Here is a 21,053-nt window from a genome sequence, read left to right as displayed (position 1 = left end):
TTAATTTATAACCCAGTAGAAAATATAAAGAAGAGAGAATAAAGTAGACAAATGGGATTGCATTTCTTTATAAAAATGGAGACTATTTATAATGGAAAAAATTGTCGTTGTAAGCGGGTATAAAAGTATTGAGATAATATAATAAAATCATAACGGTCAGATTTAATATTAGATTTAAATATCAAACCAGCAACAGCAAAAAAATCTCATAAATAAAATTTTCAACGACCATAAAATCTTTAACGACCATAAAATCTTCAACGACCATAAAATCTTCAACGACCATAAAATCTTCAACGATCATAAAATCTTCAACGACCATAAAATCTTCAACAACCATAAAATCTTCAACAATCATAAAATTTTTAACGATCATAAAATATTTTGAAATCTAAACTAATTTTACAACAAAAAGTGTAAACCTGACAGAATAGATTTTAACAGGGTAGTATGTGTTAATAGTTTCATAACTCATTGTGTAATTATTAAAATTAGACTTAAAATATACCAAATGAAATATGAGACAAAAAAAACTAAAATTTTCATGAATTGATCAAATTTTGATATGTTTTTTGATACTAGAAAAAAGTACCAATACTTGACTGATTAAAACCTTATTGAGCAGTTTATAAAGAAAAATTCATAACTTAAACTAGGGTAATCTAATTTGCATGAATTATACTTTATTAGAAAGATAAGACATAAATACACTTTTGTTATGAGAAACTTAAGTTGAATTGTAACTTTAAAGTACTTGAAAAGTTTATGCAAAATATGGCATAATACAGCCCTCTTAAATTGAAATGCATAAAAATTGACATGCTTGCTTAATCAGTAAGAATTTCGCTCATACTTACTTATCGTACTTGATTTTCACATATTCTTGCTTGATAATAGAAATTATTTGTGCATGATGATTTGAGTAAAACTTACCATTTGTTACTTTTTCGTGGTATGAAATACAAGAAGCGAATTAGCTTGATACACTACTGGAATGTTAAGTCGATAAAGTTTTGCAATATTTGTCATGAGTTTCTCATCTTATTAATCTTGGCATATGTTATATGTATTTTGGAAATGACTTGAAATAGATATAAATGACGTGTTTTTACATCAAATAAATTGATACATTAAATTAATGATTATTGACCCTAGTAAACTTAATAGGAGTCAAGATTAATTTAAGGGTATGATATGTCATACAAACATATAGAGTTCACAGTACTGCTACCGATACATCTATATTTGAGGTTACATATCAGGTACCTCATAAGCATGGTCATGGAACTCTGCTATTGTAGTTTTGACCTTTGAGCCTATCGTTTGACACCCTGTGCCTACTATTATAACTTCTTATCTACCAAATCGAGCTTACTATGTATTTGTAAGGGCTGAGAACCTAATTAAAATTGATACTCGATTTTTGTGAAATTATCAATGAATATTAATATATTTGCATCTATTGTATGCACTAATCTATGGTGATTTGCTATAAATATAAAATGTGCAATAGTGACAAAAGAATATATTTTATTGAATCTGAAGGAAATTCTTGGCGTGCATAAGGATACATATTGCACTCCTATCTTATACCAAGAAGTTTCACAAGTATGATTTGTATCATGCTAACTACACTTTACATGCATGTAATTGTTTATTTAATTATCTATATACATAAATATGCTTGCTCTATTTTATTATTTGTTTGCAATCATCCACTGAGTATTAGTTTAGAGTACTGGTTTTTATTTCATGCAGGTTGTAGATAAGGTAATCGCTACGGAGGTCACCAAATATCAATATCAAACATTGAAACCTATATCATAGTTGGTTATTTTGAGTCTCTGAGTTATTGTACAGTTATATTTTGCTATTTACATATTAAATAGAGTAAGTCATGAAGGTTATGTAAGTTAAAATAATATAATCATGTATAGATAAAGAAAAAGAGCTAAACGTTTGTGTGTGATGATATTTATGGAAAAATAAAGGATAATAATATTATAAAATATATATCAAATTAAGGAATAGTAAAATATCAAATGACGGTTAATAATTATAAATATATTTTACATATGTACTACAAATTGAAATACTAATAAAATAGAGAAAATTCTACCTTCTTTTAAAAAAACATCTCACATTTAATATTAGTCACTTTATGAAATTTATATGAACTATCTAATAATTTAATCATTACACAAAAAAAAATTTGAAATATTTAAAAAAGTATAATTTGTAATAATTTTTATCTTGTCTACGCCTTGACATGATAATGAGTGTTATAAATTCTCACTTTAGTTAAATGATTAAGTTTTATATTTTAATATATTAATTAAATTATAAATGTTAGAATAAATATATAAATTTTATATAATAAGTTATTTTATTTAAAATATTATAAATATTAAATTTTTATTAAAATATATAAAAAAATAACATTGTGTAGTGTAAAAATATTTTAAATACGTAAAATTGTATCAATTTATATTAATAGATTTATCATATTAAATCGTATTAAATAAATTATATTATATTATCTTAATCTAATATGATTAAATAAATTATGACGGGTTCGTATAATCCATATAATAAAATAATCATATTAATATTTAATTGTTTTCATTTGAATTCATGTTTGCGCGAACACGACCACGACCCACCAACTTTAATTGTAACTTCTATATATTAAATAAAAAAATAGATAATAAATGTTAATGTAACATTTAAAAATTAATTAAATATAATTTTAAATTAAAATAAATTATATTTTAATTTTTAAAGTTTTTATAAAATATATAATTTAGTTTATATATTTATAAATTTAATTATAAAGTTTTACTTTAAATAAAATAATCTTCTTAGCTATCACCCTTATATATTTACAAATTAATTTCTAAATATCATAATTACTTAATCATTAAATACTTATATTTTTTATAAATTAATTATTACATTTTTATTAAATTTAATATCTTATATTTAGAAATAAATTAATAAAGTAAATATTTATATTCAAACTCAAAGAATTCTTTTTCGTTTAATTTTTTTTCTTAATAATTTATTTTTTTATTTAATTAGGACAAAAAAAAGATTTCAGATTTTTTATTTAATTTTTTAATTGCTTGTCATGTATAAAATATTAAAATTTAATAATAAGAGAAATTAATTTGTAAATATAAAAATTTATTAGTCATTATAATATTTAAAAATTAATCTACAAAAACTAATAAATTATATGGATTAATGTTAGTTAAAAATAAATTTTAAATTAAGAGATTATTTTATTAACTAAATAAAATATAAATAATTAAATTTTAAAATATAAAAATTAAAATATAATTTTAATTAAATATCAAAAAATAACTGTAATTTATCAATAGTATTTAATAATATTAAAAAAAATATTCATTTCACTACTAGCGTAACAGTACAGAATCATTTTATTATAGAGATATTTTTTTTCCAATTATCCCATAAAAATTATATAAAAAGTAAATAATGCACACAAATAAACGTATACATTTTTTGTATTTAAATTACTTGTAAAATAATATAAAAATTATTATTATCTATAAATTTTTAATTTAGTTTTTTTAAATTTAATTTTTATTTAAATTAATTTTTAAATTTATATAAATCAAAAGTTGTTAATTTTATTTATACTTAAATTATATTTAAATAAATCTATTACAATTCAAATAAAATTTATTGAAAAATAAAATAATTAAAAAACACTTTGGATTTTAAGGATTAATAACTTAGCTTTATTTAATTTTTATACAAAATCACATATTCAATATTAAAACTTATTAATAAAATGATACACATCTAAAATATATTATGATTAAAAATAACAGAAAATTATATGTAAATAATTAAATTACATATATAACGAGTGTCAAATACGTTGAGATAAAAAAAAAAAAAAAAAAAAAAACCTGGAAAAGAAAAGAAAGAAGGGGAGAAAGTAATTAATACTAAAATTTTTGAGGAAAGACAATATATATATATATTTTTAAGAAAAATAATCTTTGGTTCAAATTGAGCCAGGGTATATTAATAAAATTTAATAAATGCAATAAGTAATTTACTGTTTTATCCTTATTAACTTTTCTTGTCTATGTATAAGTCATCAAAACAATTAATACTCTATAATATTATATATTCATTTATGAGATCTTTTTTATTTTTAAAAGAAAGTATTTATTTTATTTGTTGTTGTATTGATAAATTTAAATGCCTTTCGTTCAAGATTAAATTAATTTAAAAATAATTTTTAAAATTAAATTAAATTCATTAATTTATTTAAATTAAGATTTATATTTTTTAAATTTCCAAAATATTACAGTTAAATTTTGATTTAAATATAAATTAAATCAAATTTTAAAATAAAAAAAAATTATATAATTTAATTTTAATATCAGTAAATTAAAACTAATACGGTAACTATTTCAAGTGAAGTGCCATTATCTTGCATTTTTAGATTACAAATAATTTTAATATATGTTTTGATGCTAAATAATACGGATTCAATATGATAAATTTCTAATAATAGTGTGTAGTAATTTTATATTATTTAAATGGGTTTAAAAAGAGTTTAAAAATTATATTCATATGATTCAAATATATTTGAAGTATACTTCAATTCACATGAGACAGATTTGATAAAGCTATAGGTCAAAACTATACGAAGGAAAATATAAAGTGAAAATCAAGAAAAAATTTTGTGAAAATTCAGTTTTGTTATGATAGATTTATTATATATTATATTGATTTTATTTGGATTTATATTCTGACCATAATTTATTTTTTAATTTTCGAAGGATTGGGTCATGTTTTGAATTTATATTTTATTACGTATAAATTTAATATATTATTTTAGTGTGAGAATGGATTTGGATCTTGTGTTTAGTTTGGTCAATTTTAGAAAGAGTTTGTTAAGTTTTTTTTTTTTTTTTTTTTTTTACGGTATAAGAATAAAGAACACTTATAAGAGAGAATTTTTAAATCAAAATTTTAAGAATTTTTTTTCATACTTTTAGCATGTATTCATTTGTCGGATTATTATCTAAATCCTTTTATTATTGATGTTTAAGTAATTGGTGTTTTAGTTTTTTAAAGTACAGAGTGTTATAAGAGGTGTGTTTATTAAAATTTTGAATTCCACGTCTAAGTTAAGAGTTGTGTTTATTAAAATTTTAAATTCCATATCTACTTAGATGTGGGTTTGAAGTTAATAACACAGGATTCCAAAGTCACTAACTACCTATTACATATATGTATCAACTATACAATTAATTATGATAATTTAAATAATTAAAGATTTATAAAAAAATAAAATACTTATTTTTAAAAAATAAAGTTAATTATTAAAATTCAGATTAAAATACGAAAAAGCTATCATCTAATTTAATCAAATAAATGCCCTTAAAATAAGGCACTATTAATTTAGTTAAATTAAAAAAATATACTTTACACATAATATTTAATTTTTGAGAAAATAAAAAATTCTCTTGCTCTTTTAATACATAATACTCCATTTAAAAAAAAAAAAAAAAACTCTTACATAATCAAATGTGAGAGAGATTTTTTTTTTTTAATTCTACCGTTGTGCTAATTAGACCACTAATTTATTATTATAATAATAATAAACTACCTAGACTACTACATAGGATTTGGCATAATATTTCCTAATAATTAAAATATTGCTTTATGTAACAACTTGAAATTTTTATTATAATTAAGAGTATTTATTATATCAACTAATAGTAAATCATTACAAATATTTGGTAATATTTTCTAAATTGTAGAGACTAGTATAAGAATATACTACCTTGATTTAAGCTATGAACAATCATATTAATTAAGAAATAAATAAATTCATATCATGTGCTAAAAGGGTTTTAGAATAAAAAAATAACTGAAGCTGCCTCAGAATGATTAATTGTAGTTGAAAGAAGTGCATGAGGGAGCATTTGACAGTCCACCTTCAAAATAACTGAAGAGAAATTCCTAGCCAGTAACCACTTTAAAGTTTCCCTCGAAGCCAAAGTTTTTGCAATGAAAGTAAAAGTAATACCAGGAAAATGTCCAAAATAACCCAAAACCAGTTCTCCTGCAGAATCACGCAATATAACACCAAAACATCTAATTCTTGTTTGCTCATTTACTGATGCATCAATTTGAGAAAAGATTAACCCGATTTGCACTGTCTGATAGGACCAAATATTGGAGCAGTATTGGTATGTGAAAATTGTTTTCTTGCATGAACCCATTCATCTAATTTACTGACAGAATCAACAACAACTTGTGGGGGTTAAATGGAATTTTGCCATCATAATAATAAAGATAGAGCATAACAACATAAATCGTCTTGCAATAATATCAGCACTTTGATTAAATAGAAAGTGCAGTACAAGGTGGAAGCATCACACTAACCATGGACCAACCCTCAATGCAAAAGGACAAAACAACATCACATGTTCCAAATCTTTATTCTCCTGGCAGAATAAATACTGCAGCAGAATATTGCGGCCACGCTAAGATAATCTCATTCTAGTAGGTAAAATTTCATTTAAAGCATTCCACATAAAATATTTTACCTTGCCAGGAATATGTAGTGACCATAATTACTGGGAAAAGAAAGCATGTTAACATTGATGATCGCATCACTTACTCAATAAGCAGATCCAATAGAAAAATTTCCATCTTTTATATGATGTTAATGTTAGTAATATGTTCTATAACTAATTTATTAGTTGTAATTGAATATTATTATTTATGTATTTTAATTATTTAAATATAATTTTATAAAGACAATTATTTATTTTTAGTGTTAATTTAATTAAATTATTATGTAAAAAAAAATTATAATATGGTTATAATTGTGAGATTCCTATTATGTTTAAGTAAGTTTTCAAATGTTCCTAATCGATATTTTTATCATGATTGGACAATGATTAGAGCGACTCATTAGGTCTACGGTAGCCAGTTGGACCCAGTCCTCACTGATAGCCAGTTGGACCCGGTCCTCATTGGTGGCCAACTAGTCACTCTCCCTGTCTGCAAATGGTGTGAGGATCGTTATGTCAAATTGTGTAATAACTGTTTTGCCCATGAAATGAAATGAGTAGCCATTCTATTAAAATTTCTGTGCCTACATCCGATATTTGAGTTGTTTGTGCCATTATACTTGTTTGATGCTGATATCCGCATATATATATATATATATATATATATATATATATAGAGATTTATAATTTAGTCCCTAGATATTCATGCGGAACCCTATGGCACAAGCCTCAAACCCACACGCACAAATAGATACGGAATCCAAAGATTTGATAAACCCACCTCTTATGGCACCCCAAACTTAGAGAAGCTGAAACACCAATGATCGAAGGATTTAGATGAGAATCCGACAAACGCCACAACGAATAGTTGATAAGTTAACCAAGATTTCTGGTGCAATTGATAAAAGCAAATCCTCACTCTCACTCAAAGCAATACACGCCAAAGGCATGGAGGAAATTCTGAAAAGTTTGATTAAAAGCTGCCTCTTACAATTGTTTCTTATCCTTATATAGTAAGGAGAAAAACAAATAAAACCCTAAACACTCTTCTTGGGTCTGACTTAAACACCTAAGGCCCAAGCCTAATCACACACTAAAATAACGCATAAGTATTAAAACATAAGTTCAAAACATGATCCAACACTCTAAAACTTAAAAGATAAAATATGGCCAGAATACAAGCCCAAACAAAGATAAAATAAAACAAGTGTTAAATCATAAAAATATAGCAAGCCCATCATATCAATGCTGAATAAATTAGACAGCGCTATCTCCATTACACACCTTAAGCAAGGTGAGTAGCTTAGGTGTGTCTTCAAGCTTCATGAGACATTTGCCAAAGGCAAGCTCAGTCAATTCTTGTGTTACTTGTTCTTGAATGTGTAAGTTCATAGCTGCTTCAAGCTTCTTAGCTTTGCTCCTTGTCACTAGTTCACTAGGGAGCACCAATGGATCCTTGCTTCCTTGATTCTCATGTGATTGGGTTTGCTGGTTCGTATCATTCCCTCCTTCCTCGAAAAGATTTGTCCTCAAATCTGGAACATAGTCAAAAGGAGACAAGTCAGACACATTAAAGGTAGCACTAACCCCATACTCACCTGGCAAGTCTATTTTATAAGCATTGTCATTGATTCGCTCTAAGACTTGAAATGGACCATCACCACGAGCATCCAGCTTATTCTTCCTCTGATTTGGAAATCGTTCCTTTCGGAAGTGCACCCAAACCCAATCACCAGGAACAAACACCACTTTCTTCCGTCTCCTATTTGCCCTGTCAGCATACACCTTGTTCCTCTTTTCTATATTAGACCTAGCCTTCTCATGTAAGGACTTCACCAATTCTGCCTTTTTAGCACCATCTAAACTAGCAAGCTCATGTAAAGGTAAAGGAACAAGATCAAGTACAGTTAGTGGGTTAAAACCATAAACAAGCTTAAATGGAGAAAACCCCGTAGAAGAATGTATGCTACGGTTATATGCAAACTCAATGAAAGGCAAGCAATCTTCCCAAGTGTTCAAATTCTTACCCACTATAGCTCTGAGTAAGGTACCAAGAGTTCTATTCACCACCTCTGTTTGGCCATCTGTCTGTGGATGACAAGTAGTAGAATATAAGAGTTTAGTACCCAACTTACCCCACAATACTTTCCAAAAATGCGAAAGGTACTTTGTATCTCTATCTGACACAATTGTCCTTGGCACTCCATGAAGTCGAACCACTTTCCAGAAGAACAAGTCAGCGACATTGATGGCGTCATTAGTTTTATGGCAAGGAATGAAGTGAGCCATCTTGCTAAACCTGTCAACAACAACAAATATGCTATCTCTACCACGCCTAGTCCTAGGTAAGCCAAGCACAAAGTCCATAGAAATATCCATCCAAGGTGAACTAGAAACAGGTAAAGGCATATAAAGACCATGAGGCATAGACTTAGACTTTGCCTGTCTACATGCAATACAAGAAGCACACACTTTCTCAACGTCTTTGCGCATAGAAGGCCAATAAAAATGCTCAAATAAGGTGTCATAAGTCTTATGTACTCCAAAATGCCCCATCAAACCACCGCAATAAGATTCAAGCACAAGCAAATCACGCATAGAGCATCTACGTACACACAATTTCTTACCCTTAAATAAGTAACCATCATGCCTATAAAAAGAGTTAAAAGCTCCATGCTCACAAGCCACAAACACATTGCTGAAATCAACATCATTAATGTACAAGTCTTTAACATGCGCAAAACCAAGCAATTTAGAACTCACAGCATTAATTAAAGCATACCTCCTAGACAAAGCATCTGCAACCACATTGTCTTTCCCATGCTTATACTTAATCACATATGGAAATTGTTCAATAAACTCAATCCACTTACCATGCCTCTTATTCAACTTGCCTTGTCCCTTCAAGTGTTTTAAGGACTCATGATCCGTATGTATCACAAACTCCTTGGGTAGGAGATAGTGTTGCCACACGTCCAGTGCTCTCACCAAGGCATACAACTCCTTTTCATAGGTTGAATAATTGAGATTTGCTCTATTCAACTTCTCGCTGAAATAGGCTATTGGTTTCTTCTCTTGCATCAACACAGCCCCAATACCTACGCCAGAAGCATCACACTCAATTTCAAAAGTTTTATCAAAGTTAGGTAAGGATAATATAGGAGCGGATGTTAACTTCCCTTTTAAGCAGTCAAAAGCTTTCTGTTGCTCCTCTCCCCACTTGAACCCAACTTCCTTCTTAATAATTCCTGTGAGTGGTGCTGCAATCATAGAGAAATCGCGCACAAACCTCCTGTAAAAGCTTGCAAGGCCATGAAAGCTCCTCACATCTGAAATAGATTTAGGAATAGGCCACTCCTTTATAGCTTTCACCTTCTCTTCATCTACCTCAATTCCCTGTGCACTCACAACAAAACCAAGGAAAATAAGTCTATCTATACAAAATGTGCACTTCTTAAGTTTAGCATACAAGCTCTCTTGCCTCAAAACCTGCAGAACCAACCTAACATGCTCAATATGTTCGTCGAGAGACCTGCTATAGATCAAGATATCATCAAAGTAAACAACTACAAATTTTCCTAAGTATGCACGCAACACATGATTCATTAGCCTCATAAACGTACTAGGTGCATTTGACAAACCAAAAGGCATAACTAACCATTCATACAAACCATACTTTGTCTTAAATGCAGTTTTCCATTCATCACCAGGTTTCATCCTAATCTAATGATATCCACTCATAAGATCAATTTTTGTAAAGTACCTGGCACCGTGAAGCTCATCCAACATGTCATCTAGCCGAGGTATAGGATGCCTATACTTCACTGTGATCTTGTTAACTGCTCTACAATCAACACACATTCGCCATGTGCCATCCTTCTTTGGAACAAGCAGCACAGGAACAGCACATGGACTTAAACTTTCTCTCACCAATCCCTTCTCCATAAGCTCGTCAATTTGCCTTTGCATTTCCTTTGTTTCCATTGGATTGCTTCGGTAAGCTGGTCTATTTGGAATGCTAGAACCAGGTATGAAATCTATCTAATGCTCAATCCCCCTCAACGGTGGTAATCCACTAGGTAGCTCATCCGGAAAGACATCAGTGAATTCCTGCATCATAGACTTAAAACTAGAAGGCAAAGAAGAAAGGTTAATATCAGTGTCAGCAAATAAAATCTCCTTATATCTTATAAGCAACATGGGCTGCCCTAAAGATATAGCACTCTTAGCCTCTCTCGCTCTCACATAAAATGTCTGTTTTGCCTTCCCCTCTTGCATCTTTTCTCTCACCAATGGGCCATTTATTGGTCTTGATTCTTTTCCAGCCTCTTTACCCTCAGACTCACACTTTTCTCTCATTTTTACCGCAGAACTCAAGCTCTCACTCCCCTTTGTAGCCAAGGCCGAAGCCTCCCTCTCCCTCTCCAGCATCTTTATTTGATCAGCATATACCTCTTGAGGTGATAAAGGAGCGAGTATAACCTTCTGTCCTTTATAAGTAAAAGAGTACTTGTTATTGAACCCATCATGTTGCACTTTTCTATCATATTGCCACGGCCTACCCAACAACATATGGCTTGCCTGCATAGGTACCACATCACACAAGATCTCATCCTTGTACCTACCAATAGAAAATGGTATAAGCACTTGGCGTGTAACCCTAACCTCACCACAATCATTCAACTATTGCAATCTGTATGGCTTAGGGTGTTTAATAGAAGCCAAACCCAATTTCTCCACCATATACACACTAGCCACATTTGTGCAACTACCCCCATCAATAATGAGAGTACACACTTTTCCATTAACCAAACACCTAGTGTGAAATATGTTTTCCCGTTGTTTTAGGCTTTCTTCCTTAACCTGGATATTCAAAGCACGCCTAGCAATAAGCATCTCACCACGTTCAACAAGCAATACATTATCAACAAACACATCCGAATCATCACAGTCATTATGAGCATCAATCAATTCAGTCATATTAGCATATATCTCATCATCACTATGATCAGAATCAGACACTACATCCCCATCAGCAGTTGCTATCATAACTCTTTTATTAGGACATTGAGATGCAATATGTCCCTTTCCCAAACATTTAAAACATTTTATCTCTCTATTAGGGTTAGAAGAGTTAGAAGTATCTGACTGTTCCTTGTTATTCCCTTGAGAAGGTCCTTTGTTAGTAGGGACCGAATCTTTGCCCCCTTGGATTGGGCTTTTGTAATCTTTCTTTTCTCCACTTCTATAGCCTGGAAATCCACCACCACTATTTGAGGACTTGTATGTGAGTTTAAGATTATTTCTGCCTTTGTGTCGCCTTTCTATTTTCATTGCTTTATCTACCATATCCTCCATGGTATTATATTGGTACATGTCAAGTTCTTCAGCAATGTAGTGGTTAAGACCACCTAGAAATCTGGACATCAACATTTGCTCATCCTCCTCAATATGAGCCCTAGCCATCATCATCTCCATCTCCTTGTGGTATTCTTCCACACTCTTTCCTCCTTGCACCAGTCTTGCCAACCTGTTGTACAAATCCTTATAATAGTGCGAAGGAATAAATCTTTGGCGCATCAACTCTTTCAAGTAGTCCCATGGTGGAACTGCCCTTAAGCCCTTATTCCTCCTAGTGGATTTCAATTGATCCCACCAGAAAGAGGCATAACCTGTGAACTCAACGGCGGTGATATGAGACTTCTTCCCCTCGGTATAGTTATGACACTCAAATATTTGCTTAGTTTTTCTCTCCCATTCAATGTATTCTTCAGCATTGTCATTCCCTTTAAATTCAGGAACTTTCATCTTTATGGAGCTCAAGTCACCATCAATTGTGTTGGTTTGGTATGTCTAGGTGTCATCATCATTTCTGCCAAGTCTAGCATCTCCACCCCTATTCCACCCTACGCCAGCTCTATTACCTCCATGAACTTCTCCTCTCCCCCTTCCTTGTCCGACAATATCTTCTGTATCATCAACTTCACCTCGAACTTGAGGTTCTCGGACTTGTGGTCTATCGGGGTTAAGAATTCGATGGGCCATTCTTGTAGAAGTGGAAGCCTGTGAGACTTTCAAACTCTTCATACTTACGGTCATCCTCTCAAGAGCCCTACTGAGCCTTTGTAACTCACCACTGACTGATTTCTTAAAGATCTCATAATCGTTACCCATGTCCGATTCACTTTCACCAGTACTATCCACCACATTCTTGTCTTTACTCATTCTACCTTAAATCAATAAAGAACAAAGAGAACTAGCAACTATTGTGTTAGAAAGGAAAGCACTCAAGTGTCTGCACACTTACCACTCTTTTACTGATTCTTCAATTGCACTTCAGAAACTAAGGTCAACCAACCAACCACAAGGTGCATTTAATGAAACAAAGAAGAAAACCTAAAGAAAGAAGGAAGCGCGCAAAAACTAGAAAGAAGACACTGGCAATTTGGAAAGTAACACACAGACTAGGTTTTGTGCTACTTGAATAATATCACCTAGAGTATAGACATAAGCAAACAATACTCCAGCAATGTCAAGGAAGTAAAAGCAAGTTTAAACCAAAAACGAAACTTTGAATTCAAATAAAAACGAATCTGGACAAAAGTTTGAATTTAATTCGCTTCAACGCAAATTAAATACGGATCTATTTAAATCTACCCAAAAAGGAAAGTATCAAAACCCCACAAATAGACTAAAATATATATATATATATCTCACTTAGTGCTGCATCATGGACGAAAATGGGCATTAAAAGATGGATTTGAAACCAAATCGATTTAGATGCAGTTGCCTTAAATGTGCACCTTAAGAAATAGGCAGATTTCTTTTTTTCCTAATCTGGATTCAACCCAATTCAAAATTCAAACTTGATTCCCATAAACTACAGCAATCAATTGAGATAGGTAAGGAAATATAGATGAAAAAGGAAGCATATCACAATTTCGGCCAGATCAAGATTAATATGGCAAAGGCAATTTTTTTTTTCGTTTTTTTTTTGGATGTCGAATTTTCTTCCAAAAGAGATTATGTGATAATTTATCAAGAAGGTGCAGCCATGAATACAAAAGCTTTCACCGAAATCAATAACGAAGAAAAGAAAACTCAAAAAAATAACTCTAGATCCTGAGATAAATAAGAATTTACCTCACTTTGGCTCTGATACCAACTGACGCGGAACCCTATGGCACAAGCCTCAAACCCACACGCACAAGTAGATACGGAATCCAAAGATTTGATAAACCCACCTCCTATGGCACCCCAAACTTAGAGAAGCTGAAACACCAATGATCGAAGGATTTAGATGAGAATTCGACAAACGCCACAACGAATAGTTGATAAGTTAGCCAAGATTCCTGGTGCAATTGATGAAAGCAAATCCTCACTCTCACTCAAAGCAATACACGCCAAAGGCATGAAGGAAATTCTGAAAAGTTTGATTAAAAGCTGCCTCTTACAATTGTTTCTTATCCTTATATAGTAAGGAGAAAAACAAATAAAACCCTAAACACTCTTCTTGGGTCTGACTTAAACACCTAAGGTCCAAGCCCAATCACACACTAAAATAACGCATAAGTATTAAAACATAAGCCCAAAACATGGCCCAACACTCTAAAACTTAAAAGATAAAATATGGCCAGAATACAAGCCCAAACAAAGATAAAATAAAACAAGTGTTAAATCATAAAAATATAGCAAGCCCATCATATCAATGCTGAATAAATTAGACAGCGCTATCTCCATTACACACCTTAAGCAAGGTGAGTAGCTTAGGTGTGTCTTCAAGCTTCACGAGACATTTGCCAAAGGCAAGCTCAGTCAATTCTTGTGTTACTTGTTCTTGAATGTGTAAGTTCATAGCTGCTTCAAGCTTCTTAGCTTTGCTCCTTGTCACTGGTCCACTAGGGAGCACCAATGGATCCTTGCTTCCTTGATTCTCATGTGATTGGGTTTGCTGGTTCGTATCAGATATTGCCATTATTAGTAAGTTAGTCCCTATATTTTTAGAAACCTATTAAAACGTCCTTATGTTTCTTTCCGTCAACGAAATAGTCCTTCTGTCCTCTTTTCCGTTAAAATTAGATAAAGGAGGAGAGAGAAAAATTTTAAAATCCAATTTTACCCTCAAATAAAATCCTTTATTTAGTCCTTGGATATTGTTATTATTAGCAAATTAGTCCTTACATTTTCAAAAATCTATTAAAACGTTTTTATCTTTTTTCATATCTATTAAAATGTCCTTATAGTTTCTTTCCGTCAATAAAATAGTCCCTATCTTTTTTCATATATATTAAAACGTCCTTATCGTTTCTTTGCGTCAACAAAATAGTCCTTCCTCATCATTTCTTTTCGTCAATAAAATCATCCCTCCCTATATTTTTAGAAATCTATTAAAACGTCCTTATCGTTTCTTTTTGTCAACAAAATAGTCCCTATCTTTTCTCACATCTATTAAAACGTCCTTATCGTTTCTTTTTGTCAATGAAATAGTCCCTATATTTTCTTTTCTCCTCCTCCTCCTCCTCCTCTGAAAAAGAAGAAGAAGAAGAAGAAGAAGAAGAAGAAGAGAAAGAAGAAAAAGAAGAAGAAAAAGAAGAAAAAGAAGAAAAAGAAGAAAAAGAAGAAAAAGAAGAAAAAGAAGAAGAAGAAGAAGGAGAAGAAGGGGAAGAAGAAGAAGAGAAAGAAGAAAAAGAAGAAAAAAAAGAAGAAAAAGAAGAAAAAGAACAAGAAGGAGAAAAAGAGGAAAAGAAGAAGAAGAAGAAGAAGGAGGAGGAGGAGAAGAAGGAGGAGAACAAGAAGAAGCAGAAGAAGAAGCAGAAGAAGGAGGAAGAAGCAGAAGAAGGAGGAAGAATTGATGAAGAAGAAAAGGAAGGAGGAGGAGGAGGAAGAGGAGGAGGAGGAAGAAAATAATGGGGGGTAATTTAGTCTTTTACTATATTTTTAACAGCAAAAATAGACGGAATGACTATTTTGTTGACGGAGAGAAAAAATAAGGATGTTTTAATAGGTTTTTAAAAATATAGGGACTGACTTGTTAATATATATATATATATATATATATATATATATATATATATATATATATATATATATATATATATATATATGGAGATTTATAATTTAGTCCTTGAGTATTGCCATTATTAATAAGTCAGTCCTTATATTTTTAGAAACCTATTAAAACGTCCTTATTTTTTCTCTCCGTCAATAAAATAGTTCTTCCGTCTATTTTTGCCGTTAAAAATATAGTAAAAGACTAAATTACCCCCCATTATTTTTCTCCTCCTCCTCTTCCTCCTCCTCCTCCTTCCTTTTCTTCTTCATCAATTCTTCCTACTTCTTCTGCTTCTTCCTCCTTCTTCTGCTTCTTCTTCTGCTTCTTCTTCTGCTTCTTCTTCTTCTTCTCCTCCTTCTTATATATATATATATATATATATATATATATATATATATATATATATATATATATATATATATATATTTTACAATGTTCCAATAATTCTGGTGCCATCTGGATAGGTCTACCCTTAGTTGAAATAGTTTTTTCATCAAAACTTTCTTCATATGGCAAATTAGTGTACTGGACTAACATTTAAAATCCTAAAAAAGCATTTTACTTCATATAACTATTTTGATTATATAGATGCTTGAAAAAATATTTTCAATATCCAAAATCCAAGTCATACTCCTAATGCGCCCTAATGGTATCAGAGCCGGGTCACGGGTTTGAGCCGCGGGGAAGGAAGGGTATTTTAATATGGCCAAGGATAGTGCCAGAAGTGGGTCCGGTCCCTAAAGTGGCACAAAATGTGGAGACGTTACCGTGTGCAGGGGTAAACATTTGGGCCATATAGGATTAAAGTAGCGCCTCTACTAACAGCTTAAACTTTTGGTAGAATGGTATGCGCCCTAATGGTATCAGAGCCATGTTATTTACATGAGAAAGAATCCATTATTAAAAATTTTGAAAGAATATGTTTTGGGTATGCCAACTGAACCCGTTTTAGCCAAGGTTTAGGCGTCATAGGGTATAACAGGCAGTGGCCGCGACATAATTCAAGACTTTTGAAAATGGACCCTTTTTTATGTAAATCGACAAGTACAGTAAAATCAGATGATTCAGAGTCTTCAGAAATAAAAAGAGTAATAAACAAAAATGAGTTAATATTAGAAGATTTTGTAAACAGATTTATAAAATTCCAAAGTTTGATGTTTTTAAAACAGACTATGTAACTAAAACAGAAGAAAGAGATTTTCAATTAAGTAAACATTTTGAGAAAATAACTCTTTTATCAGGAAGAACATTAAATCATCATAGAAGTAAAACATATAAGTATATTCATATAGGATTAATACAGGTAGGAATAAAACCTTTAACTAGAGAAGGATTAAACACTAGTATACTAGCAGTAGTAAGAGATGCAAGATTTTTAAGTTTTCAGGATTCCTTGTTAGGATCTATAGAAACTAGTTTAAGTGAAGGACCCATATCTTTTGAAGTATATCCAGATATGATGATATCATTAAATGATCTAAACATTTTAGATAGCATAGTTTTGGAAACAAAAACCCATAATAATAAAATGAAACAAGGATCTATTCCAGTAGCACTAATATATAAAATTTATTATAAAACTATGAATTCAGCATTTGGAACTAAATATAAATTACAACCTAAGAAGGGAGAAACCAGGTTTTTACAAACAGATTTAACTAAAACAAATACTGTAATACCTAAAAAAATACAATGGAAAGATATAACATTACCAGAAGAATGGATTTTAGAAGGTATAGTACCTCCACCAGAACAAGAAAAGGTAAAACCAAATACAAGTCTAAGTAAGATAGAACAGTTTGAGGATGGTAAAGTATCATTAAAATTCAATATAAGTGTAAGTAGTAGATATACAGAATCATCATCATCAGTAGTAACAGAAGACATAGAAAGGGTATCAGCTATACCATCAGTAATATATGCAACCTATAAAGAAGATGAACCTAAACCTATAATTCAAACTATTGTAAAACCCATATATTCTACATCAGATATTCCAGATAGACATATTAAAATGAAAGGAGTAGACTATAGTTCTTCAGTTCCCCAAGCAGTTTATAATCCAGTAGAAAATTATTTAAATCAGCAGGCTGAAATAGCACCTTGTTCACCATCATCACCATCAGCATCAGCTATTACAGAAAATATAAATAATATAAATAGAGAATTAAATGTTCTTAGTAAAGAAAAGATTGAAAAGAAATTTCTAAAAGAAATAACAAAGACAAAGAATTTAAGTAAGTTAAATAAAATTGTTAAAGAACATAAGTTTGAAGATCTAAAAGAAGAATATCTTAATTATATTAGTCAGGATAAAGAAGAAGTAGGATTTTTTGAATGGTTTAAGATATGTAAAAAGAAAAGTATTAATCCGATAACAGTAAGAGATAAAAGGCCAGATGGATTGTAAATGATAAAGTAATCCAGAGTGAGTTTCCACCTAAAACAATTAGTAAAATAAAATATGGAGAAAATGAGATAATTTGTGCTCCATATAAGATAGCTAAAGAAAATGATTCAGATAAAAAGGTTATAGAACAAAATAATTTTAGTAATGCAAGTTTAATATGTATAGACACTCAGTTAAAAAAGATAGAAAAAATATTAAAAGAAAAATATATAGAAATAGAATAGAAAAAAGAAATAAAGCCACATATATTTAAACCATATCACATATCCAGTTCAAGCCAAAAGGAATTAAAAGGAAATAAAAATGAATTTTTACAGAGTTTGAAAGATCAATTAAGTAAAATAGAGTCTTCAGAGTCTACCAAGAACGTAGCTCCAGAAACACCCCAGTCTAAGAATATAAATGTGATAGAAGAAGAATTAGAGGGCGAGAGTAGTCAAAGCCAGCTAGAGTCAGAGGATATAAAACAATTTGAAATAAATCCTATATCACATAGGGAGATAGTAAGTAGGGCACCAGATCTAGGAATATTAGATAAACCAACTAGTACTTCTCAGTTTAAATATAATGCGTCAACAGTCTATGAATGGAATATAGATGGATTATCAGAGTATAATATTATGAGTTTATTACAACAGATGACTATAGCGACTAATGCATATAAAATCCAGTCTTTTGACTCAGATAGAGCAATAGCTGAGATAATTATAGCAGGTTTTACAGGACAATTGTAATACCCGGCTAGACTCCGGTATCGAAATTCCTACCGTTCGGTGGAATCTCGGATGTCGGAACCCTCTAAAAGGGTAAAATCATGTTTTTACAAAATGTTTTCATATATTTTATGGTTTTAAGTAAGAAAGAAATCGAGTTTTGAATGAAAATGACCATAGAGGGAAATCCAAGTTCGGCCGCCGAACCTCATGTTCGGCAGCCGAACATGGTGGAGTTTTGGAGTTACCTTTGGCTTTCGAAGATGGTCTGGCCAGCCACCTATAAAGGCCTCATGGCCGAAAATGGGCGAGTTTTCTCCCCTATTTTCGGTCAACGGTGAGTCCATGCCCTCCCATGGTTGGTTTTGATGATTTTCTTCAAATCTTTCAAGTTTTAACAAGTTTGAGTTTGGTTTTAAAGATTTTTGAGCTTAAATCAAAGTTGTGAAGCTTGGAGACCCCCGGAACCCGTTTTCCCCAAATCTCCAAGTTAGGTCACGCCCTCTCTCGATCTTCAAGAGGTAAGCGTCGATCTTCACCTTCTTCGATGTTCTAAGCAAGTTTTATGAAGGTTTATGGGGTAGAAATGCATGTTTAAGTTAGTTGATTATTGTTAGGGTTAATGTTGAGTTTATGGATAATGTATGTTGTATGAGTTGCTATATGTGTTGTTGTTGGGTTTTAGGATAGTTTGAGACCCCTATATGCTTGTTTGCATGTGTATTCATGTTGTAGAATAGCTAAATGCATGTTTGAAAGGTTTGGGAGGCAAAATGTGCATGTGGAGGCTGAGTTCTGCCACTTTGGAAGAACTCAGGTTTGGCAGCCGAAGGCACTTTCGGCCACCGAACCTGCCTGGGGAGGTAAGCTTTTGGCTGCCGAACCCTGCCCCCAAAAGTTGGACTTTTGGCTCTGGAAGGGAGTTTCGGCCGCCGAAGGTGCCGCCGAACATGCATGAGTTTCGGCTCTGGAACCACTTTTGGCCGCCGAAGGTGCCGCCGAAAGTGGCTAAGTTTCGGCTATGGAGGGACTTTCGGCCGCCGAATCTGCCGCCGAAAGTGCCCTGTTCAGCCTTCCTTTGCATGATTTCTATGATTATTCTATGATGTTTTTGGGGAGATGTTCAGAGTCAAGTTCATGTATTTTTGGTCCCTCATTTGAGTCCACCTGTGTAGGTTTAGACCCGAGGAACCGAGGACCCCAACAGTAGGATAGCTGCTTCAGAGTCCGTTCAAAGTCAGCCAGAGGTGAGTAGAACTAAACTATGTATTAAAATAATAAAGTTTTGAGCACGTTCATGCATCATGAATGCCATGATATATTTTAGGTTGTTGCATTAGAATCTCACGAATATGCTGCATTGCATTTTATGTTGTTGATGTGGATGGATGTTGGATGATCCATTAGCCCTCAATATGATATGATGATTAATGAAAGTCCAAGGTTGCCCATGTCCACGCGTCCTGGCATTTATTTATGTATGATGATTAATGAAAGTCCAGGGCTGCCCATGTCCACGCGTCTTGGCATTGTGTGATGATTAAGAGGAAGTCCTGCGGAGCTCCGTCAAGGGCTTGGCACATTGGATACATAGAGGGTTATTGGTGACAAGTCCATCCGTGATGTGAATTGTATGTGTTGTGATGCATTTCATGAAAGCATGAATTATGATAATGTTTTATTGTTCTGCTCAATGGGCTTTTTAGCTCACCCCCTTTCCCTTAACCCCCAGGCTTGCAGGTTCAGGATAGATCGGGGAGTCTTCAAGGTTGAAGTATGTTATACCTATGTAATAGTGTTAGTAGTGGGCATGTATTGTAATAATAGTTTAAGGATGTTATGTAATGCAAAGTAAGGTATTGAGGTTTAGAATTGTGCTTGGCCCTAATGTATGGTTATCCCTTTTTGTACATGATCCTTTTAATGAAATGGTTTGATGATGTTTTTATGAAATATGAACCTAGCTTGACATGTTATGATAACCCACTAGAGCATTTGTTGAGGGCTCTAGTTCGGGGTTTTATGTTATGATTTTAGTGCATGCACAGGTCAGGCTTGGAATATGGAAAGTTTTTACATTTTTATGAAAATGTATGATCATGTATGGGATGTTATCAGGTATATAGCAGGTATAGAAGGCTTGCTACGGGTCCCGACGGCCTTAAGCCGATCTGGATCCTAGCGCCGGTAGCGGTCCGATTTCCGGGTCGTTACAACAATTAAAAGGTTGGTGGGATTACCACCTAACTAATCAGGAGCAGTTAGACATATTAAATTCAGTTCAGGTAAATAGTGAAAGAGAA

Source organism: Manihot esculenta, chromosome 5 (genome assembly GCF_001659605.2).
Source record: "Manihot esculenta cultivar AM560-2 chromosome 5, M.esculenta_v8, whole genome shotgun sequence".
Lineage (NCBI taxonomy): Eukaryota > Viridiplantae > Streptophyta > Magnoliopsida > Malpighiales > Euphorbiaceae > Manihot > Manihot esculenta.
This window is presented reverse-complemented; position numbering follows the sequence as displayed.